The 20,081-nt window shown below is 48.3% G+C and overlaps 1 protein-coding gene across 11 annotated transcripts in view; it reads right to left on the bottom strand.

The window, feature by feature from the left end:
- Window positions 1–20,081, bottom strand: part of LOC119957306 (alpha-(1,6)-fucosyltransferase) — a 933,359-nt gene that overhangs the window by 336,734 nt on the left and 576,544 nt on the right. For all 11 annotated transcript variants that reach the window (XR_005458786.1, XM_038785197.1, XM_038785250.1 and 8 more), the window contains 2 exons: window positions 13,391–13,455; window positions 12,814–12,910 (listed from right to left, as the gene is read on the bottom strand). The gene's annotated coding sequence lies outside the window, so the exon portion shown is untranslated. The remainder of the gene's footprint in view (window positions 1–12,813; window positions 12,911–13,390; window positions 13,456–20,081) is intronic.

Genomic DNA, 20,081 nt, shown 5'->3' with positions numbered 1-20,081 from the left:
ATGACAGGGCTTGCTTGTTGGGTTTTCCATATGACTGCCCCGCCCGCCACTCAGCGCCGGCCCTAGGGTTGCTGGCGCCCCGGGCAAGCCGAACTTCGGCGCCCTTGGGGGGGCGGGGCCATGGGGGCGGGACCGAGGAGGGGCGGGGCGGGGCCGAGGAGGGGCGGGGGCGGGGCCGAGGGGGGCGGGGACGAGGGGGGGGAGGGGCGGGGGCGGGGCCGAGGAGGTTCGGGGGCGAGGGGGGGCGGGGCCGAGGGGGGGCGGACCCGAGGCGGGGGGGGCGGACCCGAGGAGGGGGCGGGGGGGGGCGGACCCGAGGGGGGGGCGGACCCGAGGGGGGCGGACCGGAATGGGGGCCTGGGGGGGCGGACCCGAGGGCGGGGCGGACCGGAATGGGGGCCTGGGGGGGCGGACCCGAGGAGGGGGCGGACCCGAGGAGGGGGCGGACCCGAGGAGGGGGCGGACCCGAGGAGGGGGCGGACCCGAGGAGCGGACCGAGCGGGGGGGCGGGGCCGCCTTGGGGGAGGGCGGCCACCGCGCATGCGCTGGTTGGCACCGGCCCAACTGCGCATGCGCGGGACCCGAGTCTGGCGCCCCCTAACACATGGCGCCCCGGGCGACAGCCCGAGTTGCCGGTGCCTTGAGCCGGCCCTGCCGCCACTTGTTGAATACCATTTCAAATCTTGTATTTTCACAATTTTATATGTTTATTCTGGGAGTCAGGCCTCTCCATTGCCTAGCCCTGCTAATCTCAACTTCATAAATAGCCAACTTTGCAGGAGCTCTTAATCTACTTTTTAATGCTGTGTTCAACTCTGCTGAACCCTGAAGTTATCAACTGCCAGAATTTACACATTGTACATTTCTTAAGAAAATCTCAATGTTGGAGCTCTGCCCCTAGTTGGCAAGTTTTGTTTATTCAGTCAGACACAACAGAAAGTTAGAGGAGTTATTTTAAGGTTGGTGACCCAGAATGTTGCAATATACTCTTCAAGGGAGTATAGCAGCACAACATCACTAAAAAGGGAAGTATGTCATGCGATCCAATTTTAGTTTCATTTTCCTTAAGAGCAGAGGCGGTTCTGCTGCTAATGTCTTCAAGTTAACAATATGACACAGGAGACTTATTTTCCTTCATAACTGGGCATATTCACTTCCTGGGGCCAGTAAGTGCAGTGTTGCGACAGCAGCAGTGTGATCATGGAAATGGGGTCATTGTGCAGCCACATATATTAACATCACAATATATTGATTTTTCTTGTTGGTATAGGGATGGCAATACCTGACACATGCTCAGGGACTCAATGTCACTGTCAATTTGCACAGAAGCACAATATACCGGGCTTCACTTTGCAGCTGGTTTTAGAAAGAAAATAACGCAACACACTCTGGAGGCCAACTCTGCCACTCTGCCAATGCAACACACTCTGGAGACATCAACGTCCTACTTCAAATTACGATGCATCCCATCATTTATTTAATTCAGAGCAAATGTTGTATGAATGAAATGAAATGAAAATTGCTTATTGTCACGAGTAGACTTCAAGAAGTTACTGTGAAAAGCCCCTAGTCACCAAATTCCGGCGCCTGTTCGGGGAGGCTGGTAGGGGAATTGAACCGTGCTGCTGGCCTGCCTTGGTCTGCTTTCAAAGCCAGCAATTAAGCCCATTGTTCTAAACCAGCCCTGATGACGGTACATCCCTTTATCAACATGCACTAGATCTCACTGCCACTTCAAATATGCTACCCGATGCAACATTGTAATTTTAATTGGAAAAGTCAGATAAGACAGCATGGTGCCAAGTAACAACTCATGTTGGGAACAATTGAGCAGCATTAGGCACAACCACCTCTAAATTCTTTGAAGTATCAAATTTTCCTGAGCAATTTTGGGCAGTTTTAATAGTTTTAATTATATCCTTTACTCTAGTAGTTTCTGAAATATTGGGAGTTTTCAAATAAATTATAATCAGACTTGCTCCAGAATGTACATTTTCCTGCAGTGGGATCTCGGCGCCGTGAGGCAGCAGGGCTAACCCACTGCGCCACCATGCTGCCCTTCAATGAACATACTTTACAACGGGAGTCAATCAGATGGATTCCAGCCATCCTAAAAGTTTACATGTATGAAGAATCAACGGAAATAAAAACCTTTTTTTTTTATTAAGTTAAGAAACATTTACTGGAGAAATTGTTCAATGAAACAAGAAAACACAAAAGAATGTCAAATTTGTCATTCTTACACTTACTTTACTTGGGAATGGGGGTGGACTGTGATCAGGAATTGTAATACAGTAGTAAGAAACACCTGTGTGCGCATAACTGCAGACAACGGGCACGCAGAGCATACTTTCTACGGTAGGAAATAAACTTTTTTTTAAACACCTAGAACACCTAGATAAAAGCAAATTACTGCAGGTGCTAGAATCTAAAACTAAAACAGAAGATGCTGGACAATCCCAGCAGTTCTGACATTATCTGCGGAGAGAGAATGGGTTTGTGGGGGTGCTGGGGAGAGGGTATTGAGGGGAGGGCGTGATGTTGGAGGGCTGTGGAAAATTTGGAAGTTGGAGGGAGAGGGAGAGAGCTTGAAGGCTGGAGGGATGGAGGAAGGGGGGGGGGGGTGCGAGGGGAAAGAGTTTAGACCCTGAGACCTGGGCAATGGGTGGGTGGAACTTGTAGACCAGGAGACTAAAATCAATTGAGAACTGATGAGGATCAGGTGGTGCTCTCAAGCATGTAATGCACGTGCAGAATAATTTTTGGGACAAAATGAATAAATTTAGATATTATTTAAGCAATGAATTCTTTCATTTTGCAATGAAGGTTTCTGAGTGCATTTGATAACTTTGAGCGCGCTGGAACGTTTTGGGTATTAAATCCAATCAAAATTATTATTATTTTAAAAATAATTTTGAGTAGCCAATTATTTTTCGTTTCCAATTAAGGGGTAATTTAGCGTTGCCAATCCACCTAACTTGCACATTTTTGGGTTGTGGGGGTGAAACCCGCGCAGACACGGGGAGAATGTGCAAACTCCACACGGACAGTGACCCAGGGTCGGAATTCTATTGGGATCAAATTATAAGTTAGAGCATTGAGTACACAGAAAGCAAAAATTATGTTAAAATGATGTGTCGGGTGACCCTACGGTTCTCTGATCTTTCCCCTCATTGAAACTCTTCTTCTCAGTCGTCACTTCCCTCTTGTAAACAAGGGCTCGGGAGATGAGTGGTGAGGGGCCAGCAAGGGCAACTTTGAGTTGTGGTAAGTCTCAAGTTGGAAAGGCAATGAGTGAGAAGGTCGGCAGTGACCGGAAGGGTTGGCAAGAGGGAGCAAGCTCAGCCTCACAATATGGGAGCCGTCAGGCACCAAGGGCGGAACTGCGGACCCTCCCCATTCCGTCTTCATTATTCTTCCCCACTGCTCCGCCCTCAGTATCAATCAGCCTGTTGAAATGGGGGCAATGCAAACCAGGGACCTACTGGATTGATGGCTGCAGGACACAAAGAGGCTGGATTTTCTCATCCTTAATCCAGACGGAAGGGAGGCAGGATAACAAAAAAGAATGGCACTGGTGACCTGGGTGTGGTCTATCACCTCCATTCCCAGCTTTGTTGATCTTCCTGAGGATGGGGTGGGGCAGTGGATAGAGCAAGGAGTAGGCAGAAACGTAACAGTGGGTAGATTAGACTCATTGGGAAACATTAAGAGCTGACCTTCTGAGACTCTCATGGGAATATGCAACCGTTCGGAGCTCTCTGAAGCTGACCAGCTGCTGCCAAGCACTAACGGGCAGCTGTGCTGAAACAGCTTTATTTGATGGAAAGCGTTTGGGCCAAAACAGAACTACTGGGCAACAATTACACTTTAATGACCAATCTTTCTCTGTTCTATCCCACATTCCAACACTCCATTTGCCCTGGCAATTTTGAACACAAAGATTCTCTTTTTCTCCCCAGTACCATGCACAGATGACAGTCACCACAATGGCTGCCCATTTGGGCCAGAAGTGGGACCACTTCCCTGGTCTAACGCCTCCATTCCTGTCCTGTCAGCCTATAATTGGGCAGCGGACTCATCTTTAGGGGTCATTATGACCCTGATCCCGCAAGAAATCCAGGGTCCCGGCAGGCTGGCAACAAAGATGGGAAGACAAGCCAGCATTGGCCCCGCCTCCCAAATCCTGCCTCAAAGAGAAAACCCAGATTTGGCACAATAGTAGCACTCACATCTCAGAGTCAGGAGGCCAAACGGTAAAGAACCACTCCCAAGACTTGTGCACAAACCTCTGTTGACACCCCAAACACATTTCTCTGCAAACAAAAGAACTCGTTCAAGCCTTGCATCTTTTATAGTTCCCTATTGTTTTCGCCATGGTGACCCCTTGACTAATCAAAGTAGGCGCCCCAACCAATTCGCACCCTTCTCTCCTGTAGTATTAATGGTTGGGCGATAATTTGAAATTTGGCATTCTTGTGTTTGTCCTGATGAAAACCCTCAGCAAACATCTCTTCCTTTTCAGCAAGATCCCATTTGCATCCTTTCTGACTTTTATTTCTGGAAGTCTTATGAGCCTTTGGGACTAAGATGGAATATTTGATTCTGTACGCAAGTGATCAGAGAATCAAAGCTGATCATCTGTCACTTTACAATTCTCCAATGATTTTTGAATGATTATGTTGCACACCAATAAACACCAGGCATTTCATTATCTGAAGCAACTATTCTTTCATAACAAAAACTTCAATTCAATCCTATACATACTAAGTGAATTTGCATTTACTGGTTCACAGTGTACGTTGATTATTTTTGAAAAAACAGTAAAAATGACTCAAAGGAGGAAATAAAAGCAGATGTGCTGCTTAGGTTTCCCCTCACCTCACCCAATAGCTCTCAGGATTTCATTACCCTTAACAATTACTATTATCGCCATTTGATCTGCCACATTGAGAATGACAGACTATTCTTTGAGATGAATGCAATTATATTGGAAAAATAGAGTTGCACTTCAACATCCATTCTCAGGTGCATTCGGAATGTAGCATTGGTGTAAAGTGGTTTTGCTTTCCACTGATGATGCAGTTGAATTGTGCCTGAAACCTGCACCCAGACTCGAGCCCCTTTTCACACATCGTAGCAATGAAAGAATCCTTTATTTTCTTAACACCTAACTTACTTTCTGCTACTGTGAAAGTGGCACAAGAGCAAATCACTTCACACTGCCCCGTAACCTTGAAGCATTCAGTTGAAGACTGGTTGAGTTTTAGAAAAATGAACCAAAACTATCTCAACAGAGCAGCAACTTCATATCTCGCGAGGAATAAAAGGGTATCGTGCGTAATCAAAAATGATAACATAATTATCTGAAGTTCGCACAATGCAATCACTGAGGCATTAAAGGGACATCAGCCTCTTGAGCATCTTGACCAAAGCGCAAAGTGAGTCTTGGCATGCAAGTACTCTGCCTCCCCTTCCATCTTATTCTTAAATTTGCACAAATACATTTTTAAAACATCTACAATCTTCACATGACAGTGTCTTCAAATGGCAGTGTTGTTTTCCAGAAGCGTTTGTAACATGTGCCTTGTTGAGGTGGTTGTTCGTCTCAAAAGTATCACCAGGCCATACAAACATCATCAAGCTGACATCATGTACGATTGCTTCAGTTGCTTTCCTTCCTCAAGCAAGATAAATTCCTCCTTTCCAATCCCAAATAAAATCAATGTCTTACTTTATTCTTTATTTCCTGGGTTTCTCTTGATCAACATCGATGCCTCACCTCTACTGCTGGCTGACAGAAAAGAGCTACAACTGACGACATATAAAGTGCTCTATCCCTGTTGTAGCTCTTTAACGATGTTATAATGCCATCCGTGAATCATTTCCTGTATTCACATCACTCACATTGCTGAGCAATTCATAGAATCCCTACAGTGCAAGAGGCCATTCGCCCATTGACTCCGCACTGCCCCTCCAAACGAGCAGTCCACACAAGCCCACTTCCCCGCCCAATCCCAACAACCTCTTAACCTAACCTACACATCTTTGGACATTAAGGGGCAATTCATCATGGCAATCCACCTAACCTGCACATCTTCAGATTGTGGGAAGAAACCAGAGCACCCGGAGGAAACCTACATAGATACGGAAGAATGTGCAAACTCCACACAATCAGTCATCCAAGGCTGGAATTGAACCCGGGTCCCTGGCACTGTGAAGTTGACAATTTAGTGGAAGTACTTGGTAAGGCATGTGTTAATACACAACACTTGCCTGGATGAGTGCAGTTCCAACAACACACAAGAAGCTCGACATCATCTCGGACAAAGCAACCCATTTGATTGCCACCCCATCAATCACCTTCAACTCGCTCCACTGCTGATGCACTGTAGTACAAGATGCACTGCAGCAACTCACCAAGGCTCCTTTAACAAACCCATGGTTCAAGAAGACAGTTCATTACCACCTTCTCCAGGGCAATTAAGGATGGGTAATGAAATATTGCCTCGCACCCACTCCCCAGGAACATACATTAAGAAAACAAAACTTACTTCTGAGATACCTGGAAGATGACTCCATGAAATCCCAATGATTCCACGCATTTTTATACCCCACTACATAATGGTCTGGCAAGGGGTTTTTCTCAGAAAGTAGAAACCTTGAACTTGCAATCATACCAAGCCTTTCCTGACCTCTTTGCAAATGCCTTGTAGCCAGTGAAGAGTTTTTGATGTGGAGCCACTGTTGTAATCTAGGAAACAGCGTGGTCAATTTGTGCACAGTAGGCTCCCATGAACAGCAACAAAATAAACAGAGCAGGTAGTGTGATTTCTTTTCAAATGATTGAAGAATAAATATTTGCCAGAGCAGCAGGGAGAACTCCCCAGCTCATCTTCAAACTCTGCTGTGGGATCTTCTACATCGAGCTGACAGAGAAAACAGAAGCTTGATTTAACTTCTCACTGAGAAGCTAAGGTATCAATTGAGCAGTGACCTGATGATCTTTAACTGCAAACCTAGAGGAAATTCTGAAAGTAAATTTGACAGCATCGTGAATGACTTTGGCCGGAACAAATAAGTTTGTTTTGCATAATATTTGTAGTTATGTTCAGTCATTAGTACAATCCAAAGTTTGACCTGTCCACAGACTTGGCCTTTGAGCACACTGGTAGGGATAATTTGTGTCGTCTCAAACTACTTTTGTCTCTGGGTTTTAGCAGCAGCATCCACGCTATTTAACACGGGAAGATCCCAGATGCATTGCCTCTCCTGGACATCAATATCCTGAATGATGAGCATATGCATTGCACCATATTTTGCAGAACAGTCAGCACCAGTTTTGGTGCTTTCACACACAGTGCTATTTTCAGGTTCGAGAGTTGTTGCAACGATATTACAGTCGAGAAATGCAACAGCACAAAACAAGATGAACTCCTTGTGTCAAAGCTAGTCAATCAACCCAGATGGCTCCTTCTGAGGAGACGGGGCCAACAGGGAATATTATGTTTGATAGAGAGAGAGAAAAGAAAATACATCCTCGGTGTTCATGTTGATTTCTAAAATAGCAGAATTTGTTTGAGCATGTATTGAAAATTGCTGCTTCACTGAGGATGGCAAGCATAGTAATTAGTGTTGCAAAGTCTGACAGCTTCAGAGATACTTTTCCCACATGTCACGAGTTCACTGGGATCTTTTTTTTAAAAAACTGTTGTGCTTCTGGATAAAAATGACTTTCAAGCAGAAGTGACATTATATTAAAAGCTGATGGCAGTGCCCGCTGCTGAACTGTCCCAATTTAAATCTCGCCCCTGAGAATATCAGAAAGGCTCAAGATCAACTTAACGTCCACCCGTTGGCAAGTAGTGCACTGGGTAACAGCACCTGAAGCAATTTTTCTGATACACAAGGACACAGCGGAGTAAAAACAAAAATTGCTGACAATGGTCGTTAAGTCTTAAGTGAAAAAAAGATTACCATTTAGAGAATGCCTTTCGTGACCTCACGGGTCTCCCGAAGTTCTTTACAATATTTTCAAATGTAGTCACTGTTGTAATGTAGGAAATTAGTTGGATAATTAATACACACTTTTTAGTGTGATAGGTTGAGGGATAAATTGCTCAAGGTGTCCATGCTCCTCTTCAAAATAGTGCCATGAGATCTTTTATATTCAATCATGAGGGCAGGTGGGCCCGCGATGGGCAAACGGACCTTTGTTAACGGACTTTTTTGGGACCTGGCAGCCTGAATCGGTGGAGGAGATGATAGGGAAGAGGCTTCCTTTCCGGGGTATGGGCAGCTGGACTAGAAGTAGTCGAGTGGAGCGGATCGAAGCGGGAGCAGCGGGGACCCCAGGCCGGGCAGCCAAGCATGGCGGACACCGGGGAGCGGAGGCTCACTGGCCAAGGGAGGAGCAGATGGAGTTCTTTAAGAACTGCTTCGCCGAGCTGAGGAGGGACATGCTGGACCCGATGAGAGCGGTGATGGACCGAATGGTCGATACACAGGCGGTCCAAGGTAAGGCGCTCAGGGAGGTCGAGGCAAAGCTCTCCAGTCAGGCGGGCACGGTAACGGAGCTGGAGCACGAGGTGGAGGAGCTGAACGCCCGTCAGAGGAGGATGCAGGAGCAGCTTGAAGAGCTCGGGAACAGAGCCAGGAGGCAGAATTTACGAATCATTGGCCTCCCCGAGGGCTGCGAGGGGTCAGATGTGGGCGCATACGTGACGGGTATGCTTGAGGCGCTGATGGGACCGGAGGCCTTCCCTCAACCCCTGGAGTTGGATGGGGCACATAGAGCCCCCGCAAGGAAGCCCAGGACGGGCGACCGACCGAGGGCCTTGGTGGTCCGCTTTCACCGGCTTGCTGACAGGGAACGTGTGCTGCGATGGGCCAAGGCGGAGAGGAGCAGCAGATGGGAGAACTGCGAGGTGCGCATTTACCAGGACTTGGGAATGGAGCTGGCCAAGAGGCGTGCAGGATTTATCAAGGTAAAGGCAGCCCTCTACAAAAAGGAGGTGAGGTTTGGAATGCTGTATCCTGCAAAGCTTTGGGTTACGTTTGAGGAACTCCACTACTATTTTGAGACACCAGAACAGGTTTGGACCTTTATTAAAGACAAGAAGCTGGACTTGAACTAATGGGCACTTGGTTCTTTCAGTGCTGTACAGTGGCGGCGGCCTGTTAACTCAAAATTGCTCTGATTAGGACTTTTATTAAAAGAAGAAGCTGGACTGGAACTAAAGGACTTTGGGCTCTCAGACCTTTTGTGTGGCGGCGGTTTGTTAAACTATTCTGTACTGTAATGTTTTATCCAAGATTGTTTTCAGCCTGGACAGAGAGTGGGGGCTGGAGGGCGCACTGTTTAGGGTCTTTTGGGGGGATTGCAATGGGGGGGGGGGGGGGGGGGGGGCTGTGCTTGGTACCTTTTGGCGCGAGATCGGGGCCTCTGATAGGGTGATGGGCTAGGGGCTAGTTACGGGACTTGAAAGGGCACGGTGGGATACAATTAGGTTAATGGGTCCCTGGCGTGTGGGGGGAGGGCCTGAGCGCTGGGACGGGAGACAGGTAGGCGCCAAGGGCAGGGGTCAGTGTGGCTAGCGTAGGTCAGGGGGCACCAGGGGGATCGGAGGTGGGGCGGGGCGGGCTAGGGCCAAGCGCAGGGCTGACCGGGCAGGTCAGGCCTTGGGGAGGCCGGGGAGACCAGGCGGAGAGGGGCGTGGAGGTGGAAGAGGGTTAGGGCCACGTTAGTTTAGTTGAACACGTGTGGCATGGGCAAACAGAGCTGGCAGGGAAAGTGCCTTATTGAAGGATCTTTGGCTTCAACACTTATTAACATGTTTATTCTTTCCCACTGTTCGTTTTCACTATGTTAAGGCTCTTTGCACAGGGCCATTTTTCTCTCTGTAACTGTTACAAATTTGTGTTAAATAAAAAACTTTAAAAATAAAAAAAAATCATTAGGGCAGGTGGAGATTTGAGTTTAACCACTCAGTTTCCCTCTGACAGGATGGTGATACACTGGTTAGCACTGCTGCCTCACAGGACCAGGGACCCGGGTTCAATTCACCTTGGGCGACAGTCTGTGTGGAGTTTGCACATTGTCCCCGTGTCTCCGTAGGTTTCCTCCGGCTGCTCCAATTTCCTCCCACAGTCCAAAGATATGCAGATGAGGTGGATTGGCCATGATAAAATTGCGCCTCGTCATGTCCAAAGGTTAGGTGGGGTAACCGGGATAGGGCTTGGAGAGTGGGTCAGTGTCGACGCGATGGGTCAAATGGCCCTACTCTGCACTGTAGGGATTCAATGATTTTGTTAGTACAGCACTCCCTCAGTACAGCACTGAAGTGTCCGCTAAGTTCCAGAGTGAAACCCTAACCCACACCGGCAAGAGTGCAGCCACAGGACCATAGCTGACATTAATGAATAGCTAAAGTCACAAATTAAAAACAGTTCTTCTGATGCAAATTTGCTTTAACCCCATTAAGGTCAGCTTGATTCTTCCCAAAGTGAATTAACCCAGGACACAAGAATACATCATGCACAGATTGAGAGCTAGAAATGCAGAGGCTGGTGAGTCCTTTGGCCAGGGAATATTTACAGGGGCTGGATTCTCCATAGTCTGACGCCAAAATCGTGTTCAGTGATCAGGTAGAGAATGGATTTTCACGCCAAATCGGGGCCGGCGCCAGTTTCACGCCGGTCCGCCATCCTCCGCCCTCTCCAAACTGCTGTTGTCGTGACGTTTTAATGGTGTTGGCGCATCATCGGCAAGCCCACCCGTGATGCTCTGCCCCAATGGGCCGAGTTCCCGACGGTGCGAGACACATGTGGTCCTAACCGTGTGGGAGCCCGGGCGTGACAGCTGAGAATTGCGTTGGACGGTGGGGCTTCTGCAAGGGCTGGGTTGGACTGGTGGGGGTTGGCCAAGGTGTAAGCTGTGGGGCCGCGGTTGTGGTGTTGGGGTCATGTACAGCCGGCGCCATGTTGTACAGCGCGACCGGTGCAGGTTATCAGCCGTGTGCATGTGCGGCCAGGACCCGGCCATTCTCCGGTTGTTTTCAGCATGAGCACTGGGGGTTTCAGCCGGCGCTGCTGCTAGCTCCTCACCGGTGCTGAATCGGTGAGGATTGCAGACCGCTGGCACCAGCACTTAGCCATTGAAATGACAAATCCAGCCCAGGATATTCTTGATATTTTCCCACCTCCCAGCATTTGAGGCAAATGCAATGACAGAAGTACAATGAAGTGGTATTTTTATTTATTATTTGTTCATGGGATGTGGGTGCCAGTGGAAAAGGCAGCATTTGTTGCCCATCCCTAATTGCCCTTGAACTCGCTCAGCTACTTCAAAGGGCTATTAAGAGTCAATCAAACTGATTTGGGTCTGGAGTCATGTGTAGGCCAGACCGGGTAAGGATGGCAGATTTACTTCCCTAAAGGACATTGGTGAACTGGGTAGGTTTTTACAACAACCGATGATGGTTTTATGGTCACTATTACTTAGACTAGCTAAGGTATTCCCCATCCCCCCCCCCCCCCCCCCCCAGATCGCGCACGCAGCCGATCGGTGGCCCCGATAGCGGGCCTGGCCGTCGTGGAAGCACTCCCCCCCCCCCCCGTAGACTGATCACACCACACCCCCCCTCCCCATCAGGACGGCCACCGCACCCGCGACGCCGAGCTCCCATCAGGTGGAGCCATACGTGAACCACGCCAGCGGGACCTCGGCTGGTTGACCGCGGAGAATTGCCACGGGGGCCTCTTTCAAGGGCCCCTGACCGGCGCCGCGTTGACCGTGCCCGCATGACTGCCGCCGATTCTCCGGTCGCTGACCGGCGTCGGACCCGATCACGGGTCTGAGGCCCCATTCGCCGCCCCCGCGCCAAGAGCAATTTCAGTGCGGAGGCTCAGAGGATCCTGGCCCCAGATACCTTGTTAGGTCAAAGCAAAGAGAGCTTAACATCGTTCAATGATACCACATGACGTTCATGATATAACCCATCAGCGACCACTAAATGATAATACTGGGTGTGCAAATATATGCTGTTCTTCAGTTACATCTTTCACAATCAAGAAGCCTGCCTGACTGACACCCTAGATATCAACTTGAACACTCATTCCCTCAACCAGTGTACCACTTATAATGTACTGCAGCATACTGCCAAAGCTCCTTTAACAGCACTTCATCTGTGCCCTCTACAACCTAGAAGGACAAGGGCAGCAGATGCAAGGGAGCGCCACCAGCTGCAAGTTCCCCTTCATGCCACACCCATCCCGACTTGGTAATATGCTGCCAATTTCGTCACTGTCACTGGGTCAAAATCCTAGAACCCTCTTCCTAACAGCACTGTGGGTGTGCCTATGCTACATGGACTGCAGCGGTTCAAGGAGGCAGCACAACACCATTTCTTCAAGGGCAATTAGGGAACGGCAATAAATGTTGGCCTAGCCAACTACCTGGTTTTTTGATACAGGACACGGTTGTCGCTGGCAAGGCCAGCATTTAATGCCCATCCCTAATTATCCTTGGGAAGGTGGTGGTGAGCTTCCTTTTTGAACCGCTGCAGTCCATGTGGTACAAGTATACCCACAGTGCTGTTCGGGAGGGAGTCACAGAATCTTGACCCCAGCGACAGTGAAGGAACAGCGACATATTTTCTAGTGAAGATGGTGAGCGACTTGGAGTTGGTACTGTTCCCATGCATCTGGCACCCACATTCCAAGGACAAAAATAAAAAAAAACAAATAATAACCAAACATATCAATGCAGCAGATATATATCGAAATACAGTTACTTAGTGAAGTGTAACTTACTTTGCTGTGAATAGTATCGACCGGTTTATCCCAGAGAAAATGCACACAGAATTCTATTTGAGCGCTGTACAATTCAACAGGCAGAGCAGCCGTGTATCTAAAAAGGCAATAAATCCAGTTACAGACCTAGGGGGTACAATAATCTATTAAAAATTTCTGTGCAAACTATTTTCTATTTGGAAGCCTACTACTTCAGCAATTAGCAGAGTTCCAGGAAAAAAAAAACAACCTCAGCTGTGATATGGTTGACCAGAAAATTTGAAATAACAGTTCTCACTGTGGCACACTGTTCAGAGAAATTACTTACAAGTTATGCCCTATGAACTGGTCTAATATTCTGACCAAAAAACACTCCCTCAGATTTCAAAGCATTTTCCAAGTTGTCACCTGGTGTTCTGCTTTCAATCTCTTGCAGCAGTTTCTCGAAGGAACACTTCAAAAATGGCACATACGGTCATGAGGAAAACATTCACCGTGGCTAAGAAATAAATTACATTTGACCCTGGGATATAGTGTATGTTTTTAATCCCAATTCACTGGCTTGGATAGGTTTAGGAGTGACGAAATCCAGGCTTACCTCAACACAGGTCGCTGCGGGCAAAACCGAGCTTGAGATTTCTACAAGGCTGGGTTGTCGTCTCCCTAAGGGAAGAAGGAAAAGAGATTTTTAACAGTCGATTGGATTGGATTGGATTGATTTATTGTCACGTCTACCGAGGTACAGTGAAAAGTATTTTTCAGCGAGCAGCTCATTAAGTACATGGAAGAAAAGAAAATACATAATAGGGCAACACAAGGTATACAATGTAACTACATAAGCACCGGCATCGGATGAAGCATACAGAATTAAGTGTTAATGAGGTCAGTCCATAAGAGGGTTATTTAGGAGTCTGGTACCAGCGGGGAAGCTGTTTTTGAGTCTGATCGTGCGTGTTCTCAGACTTCTGTATCTCCTGCCCAATGGAAGAAGTTGGAAGAGTGAGTAAGCCGGCTGGGAGGGGTCTTTGATTATGCTGCCCGCTTTCCCCAGGCAGCGGGAGGTGCAGATGGAGTCGATGGATGCGAGGCAGGTTTGTGTGATGGACTGGACGGTGTTCATGACTCTCTGAAGTTTCTTGCGGTCCTGGGCCGAGCAGTTGCCACACCAGGTTGTGATGCAGCCAGATAGGATGCTTTTTATGGTGCATCTGTAAAAGTTTCCTGGGGAAGTATAGGTGCTGTTGTGCTTTCTTGGTGGTAGCATCGACGTGGGTGGACCAGGAGAGATTTTTGGAGATATGCACCCCTCGGAATTTGAAACTGCTAACCATCTCCATCTCGGTCCCGTTGATGCTGACAGGGGTGTGTACAGTACTTCGCTTCCTGATGTCAATGACCAGCTCTTTAGTTTTGCTGGCATTGAGGGAGAGATTGTTGTCGCTGAACCACTCCACTAGGTTATCTATCTCCCTCCTGTATTCCATCCCATTTGAATCCCATTTGAACAGAAATATCAATTCTTCACGGCTCTGTGGGAAAACAGTAACATTGGTCTTTGAAAGACATCCTTTCAGGAATCAAAAGAACCTCTGCTGGAGGACCTCCATAGAATATAAAACACTGCAGGCTTTTTTAAGTCACCTCACTAACCAGGTTGAGCAGGGCTGGCCATGCAGTGGAAGCCACTCTTTAATACTGTTTGGTGGATTCCACAGCACTGGAGAAGTCGGCAAACAGATGTTTATTTGTAGCTGTTGAATTGTGTTGTAAGGAATCCAAGTCAGGTGGTGAAGAATGAATCTAGACAGAAACCTGCTTTCTTCATGGTTGGTTTATCATAGAGTTTACAGTGCAGAAGTAGACCATTCGGCCCATCGAGTCTGCACCAGCTCTTGGAAAGAGCACCCTATCCAAGGTCAACACCTCCACCCTATCCCCATAACCCAGTAACCCACCCAACACTAAGGGCAATTTTGGACACCAAGGGCAATTTAGCATGGCCAATCCATCTAGCCTGCACATCTTTGGACTGTGGGAGGAAACCGGAGCACCCGGAGGAAACCCACGCACACACGGGGAGGATGTGCAGACTCCGCACAGACAGTGACCTAAGCCGGAATTGAACCTGGGACCCTGGAGCTGTGAAGCAATTGTGCTATCCACAATGCTAGTCACACAAATCAGCAGCATTGTGTGCCTCCTTCCTACCAACATCCCAGTGCCCCACAAGTTCCCTTTTTATACTCTTTTGAGTAGCAATATGATTCTCTTTATAAGCGTGTATACCAATAAAAAAAAATGTTAATTAGCAATTTATCAAATTGACAGCTCCATAAAGGGGCAATCCCTCTTTATATGTGCTCAAGATACTTAATCAATCAATACCCTTCAGCATTTTATCTTTCACCGTAACAATACAATTACATAACATTAACAAGCTTTCCAAGTCTGCTCTTCCATATCACTGCCTGCCCGCGGTCAAAGAAGATTTTGCATCTTTGGCAATGCTTATACTGCTACTAACATGCCACCACCTCAAGAGGAACCCACAAAATCTCACCAGTTGTTGTGCAACCCAGTAATTTGAAATGGCAGCAAGCTTGCCTCACCAGCAATGTTAACAACAAGACTGCTGTTAGAAGTAATGTGATAATACATTATTATCACATCATTATTTTCGGTCACAAAAAATTTCCAAGGTAAGTGTATTTATTATGTAAGTAAATGTGCTATTTCACAGTTGAAAATAGCTTCTCTTTTCCCTCCCTGACCTTACCAGCTGTGATTCTTACCGTATGTGTATGAAACTGCTTATCTTGCAATAAATTAGCTGTTGGCCAATTTCCACTCTTTCAAGGATAATTCCCTGTATTGTATAAAGTTATTTTCTCTCCATTCCTGCAAGTGATAGATTATGCTGAAGCACAGTTCCATAGTGCGGGGCCAATTAGCTCAGTCGATGTGCGGCCCAGATTAATGCCAACCAAGTGAGTTTGATTCCCGTTCTGGCTGAGGTAGACCCGGGATCTGCCTCCTCCCTTTACAACCCACCATGGAGGGGAACAAAAACCAAGAAAATTGCTCAGGAAAAAGCACCAGCAGTGAACCAAGGGCCTGCCTTTGTGCAGAGTAGAAATGACAGAATTGTTGCAACACAGGAGGAAACCATTCAGCCTGGACACCGGTGCCTCCGCCAATCTCATTGCGCGGTCTGACCTCCAAAGCCTTCATGTCAAACCAGCCATCCTGCCATCAGCCTGCCAGCTATTAGATTATAATGGCAATGCCATTGCTGCCAGCAGCTCATGCCAACTTGAAGTGACGCACAGGTCACGCAAAGCCATCCTTCCCTTTGAAATCGTTGGCTCCTCGAAAGCCTCCCTGCTTGGCACACAGGCATGCAAGCTGTTGAACCTAGTTCAGAGAGTTCACTCTCTCGCCTGCTGATGCGTCTGCCTTTCAGGGCACTGATTTCAGGGCATAGCTCGACGCCATTATCAACCAGTACCATGACGTCTCAGAGAGCATGGGCACGCTCCCGTACACCTACAAGATTTTATTAAAACCGAATGCCACGCCTGTGGTGCACGCACCTCGTAGGGTCTCAGCACGCCTGAAGGACCGCCTCAAGCAGCAGCTGCAGGACCTCCAGGACCAAGGAGTGATTTCCAGAGTCACGGAACTGACCGACTGGGTCAGTTCCATGGTATGTGTAAAAAAAGCCTTCCGGCGAATTGAGAATGTGCATTGATCCCAAGGATCTCAATCGCAATATTATGAGAGAGCACTATCTAATTCCCAAGTGCGAAGAGCTCACATGTGAGATGGCTCGCGCCAAGCTCTTTACAACTTACAGCACAGATCTTCACCATGTGCTGAGTGCATAGACTGGTTAGGATAGGCATAGGTCTTTAGTTTAATCTAACATCATGTTAACCCACGGTGAAAGTATATTCAACAGTTTCTAGCTTAATAAAATAGTGTTGTACTATTTTAAGTGTTGGTAGCCTGTATGTGTTCCACGGATCCAGAGCACCCAACACATCAGATAGCACTGTGGCTTCACAGCGCCAGGGTCCCAGGTTCGATTTCCCGCTGTGTCACTGTCTGTGCGGAGTTTGCACGTTCCCTGTCTCTGCGTGGGTTTCCACCGGATGCTCCGGTTTCCTCCCACAGTCCAAAGACGTGCAGGTTAGGTGGATTGGCCATGCTAAATTGCTTGTAGTGTCCAAAAAGGTTAGGAGGGGTTATTGGGTTACGGGGATAGGGTGGAAGTGAGGGCTTAATGTGGGTTGGTGCAGATTCGATGGGCCGAATGGCCTCCTTCTGCACTGTATGTTCTATGTAATCTATGTAACCCGAGGCCGGAATTGAAGCCGGGTCCCTGGCGATGTGAAGCAGCAGTGCTAACCACTGTGCCACCACGCGTTCTCCTTGAACCCTGCACAAAGACCAAAGAAAGGAACAGCACAGGAACTTTGGCCCTCCAAGTCTTCACTGACCATGCTGCCCGTCTACCCTAAAATGTTCTACACTTCCGGGGCCGTATTCCTCTATTCCCATCCTGTACATGCATTTATCAAGATGGCCCTTAATCGTCACTATCGTACCTGCCTTCACCACCACCTCCAGCAGCGAGTCCCAGGCACATTCCTCCTTTTTAGACAACAATCCAATCCCCTCTTGAATGCCTCAATTAATCTTGCCTCAACCACACTCTCAGGCAGCACATTCCAGATTCTAACTACTTGTTGCGTGAAAAAAATTCTTCTCCTGTTTCTTTCTTTTGCTGATTACAGTACTTTAAACCTCTGCCCTCTTTTTCTTGAACCTTCCAACAGTGGGGACAATGTTCCCCCGTGTGCATGGGCAATAAATGCTGGCCGAGCCACATCACACGAATGACTAAAAACCCAATAGGCTAATAACGCAGCATGGACAGTCTGAATATCCCAGTGCTGCAGAGGCAAATACTTTCACTCACTGAGATCTTACCGCAAATTTTCTGACAACCAGGCAAAATTAAGCGACTGCTTGTGTTGAATGAGTGATGGAGAATCATAGAACTGATTAGTTCAACTAAATCAGCAAGACCTGCTGATTGCAGACTGCTACAGAGGTTTTGATGCACAGCAAGCTATGAGGAAGTTTCAGAACCAATGGTTTATATTTTTTTTGTTACCTGAAACAAATAATAATAATTTTTTTTTTTATAAATGTTTTTATTCAGTTTTCATATTTTATATTGAACAAATTACAAATTGTTAGGAGAAAGAAAAAAAAAAACAAACACGCAAAAATTAACATACATATTTACAGGTAAGCATCTTCGTAGTAGTAACTGCGCCCCCCCCCCCCCCCCCCTCAACATGTTTATTTAGTTTGGTTTTGGGCCTTAGCTAGCCATCGAACCCCCGTAACGAACCTGTAGCCCCCCCCCCCCCCCCTCCCGCTACCTTCCCCCGACTATTCTTCCTCTTGTACATTGGCCACAAATAGGTCCCGGAACAGTTGCATGAATGGCTCCCACGTTCTGTGGAAGCCGTCGTCCGACCCTCGGATGGCAAATTTGATTTTCTCCATTTGGAGAGATTCCGAGAGGTCGGACAGCCAGTCCGCAGCTCTGGGCGGTGCTGCTGACCGCCAGCCAAACAGGATTCTACGGCGGGCGATCAGGGAGGCAAAGGCAAGGGCGTCCGCCCTCCTCCCCAGGAATAGATCTGGCTGTTCTGAAACCCCGAAGACCGCCACTATTGGGCATGGCTCCACCCTCACTCCCACCACTTTGGACATTACCTCGAAGAAGGCTGTCCAGTACTCCACGAGTCTGGGGCAAGACCAGAACATGTGGGCGTGGTTGGCCGGGCCTCTTTGGCACCGTTCACATCTGTCTTCCACCTCCGGGAAGAACCTACTCATACGGGTTCTTGTTAAGTGGGCTCTATGTACCACTTTTAGTTGCGTCAGGCTGAGCCTTGCGCACGTGGAGGTGGAGTTGACCCTATGCAGTGCTTCGCTCCAGAGTCCCCACCCGATCTCCATCCCCAGGTCGTCCTCCCATTTCCTCCTTGTTGCGTCCAGTACGGTGTCGTCCCTATCTACCAGTCGGTCATACATGTCACTACAGTTCCCTTTCTCTAGGATACTTGCGTCCAGTAGGTCTTCCAGTAGTGTCTGTCGTGGCGGTTGTGGGTACGTCCTTGTCTCCTTTCGTAGGAAGTTTTTGAGCTGCAGGTACCGTAGCTCGTTCCCCCCAGCTAGCTGAAATTTCTCTGTCAGTTCGTCCAGTGTTGCGATCCTGTCGTCCGTGTATAGGTCCCTGACTGTCAGTGTCCCCCCGTCCTGCCTCCACCTTTTGAAGGTGGCGTCGGTCAGTGCTGGTTTGAACCTATGGTTGTTGCAGATGGGAGCCCTGTTCGACATTTTGGTCAGGCCAAGTTGCTGCCGCAGTTGGTTCCAGGATTGGAGGGTGGCTGTCACCACTGGGCTGCTGGAGTGTTTTTTGGGTGGGGATGGGAGTGCTGCCGTGGCGAGGGCCCGGAGGGAGGTTCCCATGCAGGAGGCCTCCTCCGCACGCACCCACTCAGCTTCTGGCTCCTGGATCCATCCCCTTACTCGCTCGGCTGTTGCTGCCCAGTGGTAGAATTGTAGATTCGGGAGGGCTAACCCTCCCCTGGTTTTTGTTTTTTGTAAGACCTTCTTTGGGATCCTAGCATTTTTACCCCCCCATACGAACGCCATGATGAGTTTGTCCAGCACTTTGAAAAAGGCCTTGGGGATGTAGATCGGAATGGATCTAAACAGGAAGAGGAACCTGGGCAGTACGTTCATTTTGATCGTCTGAACTCTCCCCGCGAGGGAGAGCGGGAGTGTGTTCCATCTTTGCAGGTCCTTTTTAACTTCCTCCGTCAGGCTGGTGAGGTTCCATTTGTGGATCCCTTTCCAGTCATGGGCTATTTGGATCCCCAGGTAGCGGAATTTATGTCGGGCTTGTTTGAACGGCAGCCCCTTTAGTGCTGCCCCCCCCCCCCCCCCCTTGCGGGTGTACTGGGAAGATCTCACTTTTGCTCATGTTGAGTTTGTAGCCCGAGAAGGCTCCAAACTCTTTCAGGAGCGCGATGATTCCGTCCATGCTGCTTTGTGGGTCCGAGATATAGAGGAGCAGATCATCCGCATAGAGTGAGACTCTGTGCTCTCTACCTCCCCTTCGGATCCCCCTCCAATTTTTTGCTGCCCTGAGCGCGATTGCTAGCGGTTCAATTGCTAGTGCGAACAGCAGCGGGGACAGT

This window comes from Scyliorhinus canicula, chromosome 2 (assembly GCF_902713615.1).
Source record: "Scyliorhinus canicula chromosome 2, sScyCan1.1, whole genome shotgun sequence".
Taxonomy (NCBI): Eukaryota; Metazoa; Chordata; class Chondrichthyes; order Carcharhiniformes; family Scyliorhinidae; genus Scyliorhinus; species Scyliorhinus canicula.
Note: the sequence above shows the minus strand (reverse complement) of the source record. Positions and strands in the feature narration are given on the sequence as shown.